The sequence below is a fragment of the Rattus norvegicus genome, chromosome 4, assembly GCF_021556685.1.
Source record: "Rattus norvegicus strain SHRSP/BbbUtx chromosome 4, alternate assembly SHRSP_T2T, whole genome shotgun sequence".
Taxonomy (NCBI): Eukaryota; Metazoa; Chordata; class Mammalia; order Rodentia; family Muridae; genus Rattus; species Rattus norvegicus.
Window position 1 is genome coordinate 9412043 of NC_141537.1, and position 5200 is coordinate 9417242.

Below are 5200 nucleotides of genomic sequence, written 5' to 3' on the forward strand. Positions count from 1 at the left end.
TTCTTCGTTCTTTTGTTTTGTTTTGTTTTGTTTTGGGGGTTTTGTTTGTTTGTTTTGTTTTCGGTTTTTTTTTTTTTTTTTGCTTTGAAATCTAAAAGGGTTACTATAAAGTGTCTTGAAGTTAATCATTTGAAATTAGTATTTCCAGGGCCCAAAGAATCTTTTTAAAGTACAAATTTTTCAAATAACTTATTTTTCCTGGATTTTTATAAATGACTGTTTTAAAACTAAGTCCTATACTAACATTTGGGGTTTTCCCTGAAGATTCTAAAACATACATATAATTTCTATTTGACCTATCTTCTTTTTCTACTTTACTTTTCTACGATTGAGACATGGATTTTTGCCTCATTTTTGTTTTCTTGCTTTCTTCCATGATCCCCATTAACTTTTAAAGGCTAAGTGTCATTTGCTATTAAAATTAAAAAGATTCTGTCCTTTTTCTTTTTGAAACATTTTTATTTTATGCGCATAAGCCTACCTGTGTGAACAGGTGCCATCAGGAGTTAGTTCTGCAGGAGCCTTAGGAGAGCACTAGTTTTCCTGGAACTGGAGTTACAGATGGCTGTGATCTTCCTGGCCTGTGGGTGCTGGAAACTGAACAGGTCCCCTGGATGAGCTGCCAGTGCTCTTAACCACTGAGTATCTCTTCAGCCTTATTTCTTACCTAAGTTTGGGCCACTTTCTCTTTGTTTGTCTTGCTGTGTTTTTCATTGGTGCTCCATTCTTGGTGCTGTTTTTGACTTTTTTATATATAGTTGGAGAACAATAATTAATGACTCTCTAGAGCATATTTTTATGTTATACAAACTATAGAATGATGAACTGAAGCACTTGCAGATGGTCATGGGCAGTGTTACAGTGCCCAGTCCTTGGGTCTCAGAATTCTCTGTTCACAACAATGACTAATTCTCATTTCTTGGCCCTTGAGTCTCTGAATCTCAGTTTTTTTGGACTCGACAGATCCTGGAACCTATTCAGTGATCAGAATCTGGAGTCTGTCTTTGACTCTTCAAGAATTTTTCCTTCCACAGACTTGGTTGACTCCTTCAACCTCTGATATTCTTTATCCTCTCGGCTGACTCTGCTCCCTTCAGTCCACCCCCAGTTTCTCTTTGTAATTCTTCAATGGCCACTGCTGCTGCTGCTACCATCTCCAATGTTAGTGACTCAGCTTGCTCTACCCATGACAATGATCACTAGAAGGCAAGAAAATACCACTCAAGATAATTCTTTTATCTTGCCCAGTGTTATAATGCCATAAGGCAACATGGGTGGGGGTCATCCCTATTGCTTTTAAGCAGGAGCCGAGTTACTTGGTTATAGTGGTAGGGCTATGGCATGCATGGGCTGTAAGGCATGAGACACTGCATAATTTCTATGTCCACCATTCATAGGCCTTGCAGAAGTATCAATTGTAGACTTTACCAACCACAGATTTTCTGCTGAGCTGCTGGGGAAGGTGGCTTAAGTAGTTGGGGTCATATAGAGTTCTCCAAGGTATCTCTATGAGTGATGCTTTCCAAAGTCAAAGACAGCTTTCTGGAGTGGCCATGTCTAGCATGGGACATTTTGTGGTAGGAAGCACATTTAGCTCTAGATGTCTGAGGAATAGAGTGGAATATTCCCTGTCTGGTAATAAGGTTTTAAGACAGGCAGTCTATCTTAGGGGAAGTCCATTATTGGCCAAAAGTTATGACTGACAGTTCTTTAACCAATGCAGGAATGGAAAAGATTCTGGCAATGGCTACTTGAGAGGTTGGATGGCTGATTTCAATCTGTTTAAAAGACTTTTTATGTGTATCAAGAAATTAACATAAAATTAAAATTATTTTTTAACAAATTAGTTTTTTAGTATGTGTACACAAATACACGTACCCGCGCGCGCGCACGCACACACACACACACACACACGAGTACACAAGCCTAAGGATGCCAGAAGAGAGTATTGGATCTCTGAGCTGGAGGCAAAGGCAGTTGTGGGGTGCATCATGTAGATGCCGCCAAACAAATTGGAGATAATACAAGAGCTGACCATTGATACAGTCCTGTGAGACCTTAGATGGCCCCTTGTGGTTTTCCCTTTCTACAGAACTGAAAACTCTCCAAGTGTTCATTCCCTTCTGTCCATGTTCTTCAAAGATAAGAACTTTGGAGAATACCCTTTAATCTGCAAACCTCTTTGATTCTCTTCACTAAGTCAAACATTGGTGTTTAAGATCAAGTTTTCTGGCAATTATTTTGATTTAGCTGAAGGCCTAACACTGTTTCTGAAGCATAGATCATATAAAATACTAATTTTTATTTTAAAACTTGACCATTGTTTATAGAATTTTTAATTGAGAAATGTTTTTTACATTTATGTATTAACCTACTCACTGCAGCAAATGCTTCGTGTTTATTATGGTGAGCTACTTTCCCACATGGTGTCAAATCGTTCCTACCTAAGAACTAAACACGAACATATTTAATTCTTCAGCTCAGACATCATACTTACCAAGTTGAACTGGAATCTATAAACTCCACCAAGAGTGACATGAATCTTATTATATCGATCCCTTTATTCCATCCATTAAAAAAATACCTCATTAGAATCCATGAACTCTCCTTCGTGACTGCTCTGCTAAATTATACACTGAATTCTGAGGTACAATCTCTGGTTTGTTCACTTTAGGACTGAAGAATTAACTCACCCAGCCTTGGAAATGTAGGTTGTTGATAGTTCCCAGCAGGGCCCTCTCTGGAAATTTCTCTAAATGTACAGTCTCCACAATTATAGCCAGGTCTTTTTCAAGGACAGACGATATGCTGTTACTACTGTTCCTCTATATTAAGTTCCAGACAACTCTAGAACAATTCTCTACCTCCTGGAGAAACTTCTGAGACTGTTCTATAACTGGGTCATAGATCAACCTCTGCTTGTATCCTTCCCTCCTCACACCCATAACATTTTCTATGGGTTAGAAAATCTGTGGGTGATTTAATGGCATGAGTTGCCTGAAGATATGTATTGGGTTATCTTATAATTAGGTCTATGTCATTCATGACAGGCAGCACCCATGGAGCCTTGATATTCAGGAGCAACAGAAGTGTGAGACTGTCTTCCAGTGAAATGGAATGAGGTTTGTGATCATTCAGCCTTTCTACGACTGCCCCAACTCCCAAATAATGACATAGAGACGTATTACATTTATTGTAAGCTTTAAGTATTATAGCTGGGGAGATGCTCAACTATTATAACTTGACAATACTGACCTGACCTGTGTCCACCACCTGTCCATCTTAGTATTTTCATGTCATCTGATTTTTCCTCCAGGTCTGTCTGGTTACTCTGACTGCCATTTCACACCTGAGACGCTTTCAGCACAGAAGTCCCATTTTAACTCTGCAGTCCAGCTATCCTTTCAGCTCTTTATCTGACTAACCAGAAGGTTATGGAGAAGACATTTACAAAACTCTGAGGAGGGTGATACTAAACAGTAGCAAAATCTGGCCTGTAATCAGATCTCTGATGGTTCTGAAGTCAGCACTTGAATAAAAAAATAATAATCTTTACACAGAATATACAAAGATTATCCCTACATCTCCCCTTTAGTCAAATAAATGGTTCTTTTTCTAATATCAACAAACTATATGCAATAAAAACAATTATGAAAACCATATAAGAATAACACCTGCAATCTGCAGTCTATTTCTATCTGGAAACCTTGGAGAAATTACTATCCTATCTTGGTGAGTCCACAGTTCTCTACTTAAATCATTTTTATCATAACTTGTATTTATCAACCTATAAATATCTTTTTAGAGCTTAAAATGTTTTCTTAAATCCTAAATAACTTATGCTTAATTGTGAGATTATAACTATTCAGTCTTCAACCCTGTCAGAGACCTGAGAAGGACACATATTATCTCAACAAACAGGAAGTACCGAGAAAGCAATTTCCAAACTGTACAGATGACAGAGGTTTCCAGCTACCTGGATAGCCACCCATGGATTCTCTGCAATTTTAGATATCCGTCTTCAGCTGTGTGGCGCAGGATATGACAGACTCTTTTGGAAGCAGGAATATTGGAGGACTTGTATACCTTGTCTTAACGAAGCTCAGTAGTTGGCTTCTTCCATGTTCTGCTTGTTCATGGGCTGGACAGCAACTGTCAGCAGTTGAAGCAAAGCAGTGTTTGGCCTGGTAGTTTGTTTTGTCACACTTGAAGCAAACTTTGTATGGAGACTCTTTGATGGAGACCATATTCTTTGAAGTAGAATTTGGATGCTGACAGGAGCTGACATGTCTCACTGTCATAAAAAGGCTTTAATTAGCAGAATACTTTTAAATGCCATATTCTGTAAATCTCTGAGGTTTTGAAGAACATCGATCTATCTATCCATCTATCTTTTTTCTATCTTTCTATCTATCATATATCTGAAGAGGCAAATTTTGCTTGCTTTTAGCTATTTACTATCTGATTAACTCTGAAAACATCTAAAAGAGGCTAAATAAAGCTTATATATGTAATTAGCTACTACCTAACATGACCACAAGTTTGATTGACTAAATACCAACTTGCATTTCTTAATTATCCTAAACAGTTTTTAATACCAGATTTCAAGTAGTGGAACTTTACATTTTAAAAATTTGTTCCATGGGTATAATGTCTTAAAGAACAGTTGAAACATATACAGTATTTAAAAAAAAAATAACCTGAAATTTGTACAATAATCTAGTATAAAATATTTGGCTTGTTAATGCTCTTTAGTCTAAACATAAATTCAATAATCTACCACTTTATCCTATTATTCCTGTATCCCCCCTTTTTCTTTTGATCATCTCTCCCCCATTCTCTCCTAACACTGGGTATGGAAGAAGAATAAAGGAAAGGAAAACAAAGAAAAAGATCCCTGAATCTAACCTCCTTTACTTTGTTCATCCCTGACCAAGATCATTAACAACTTATAACCAACCCCCTTAAAATGATGGCAAACACCCATCACTCACTAAACTATCAAAACTCACCCATGACACCTCTTGAGAATGAGGCATCATTCTCTTAAAATTGCTTCCTGTTGTCTAGGAGTGATGACATCTTTTGGGTTTCCTACAAAAATTGGAATATTGGCCAAGTCCTAAGAAAGCTTTAACATCTGCTGTCCAGTCTCTGTGTGATGGAAAATAGAGGGCTTAGGTGCATTCCTGGCTGGAAC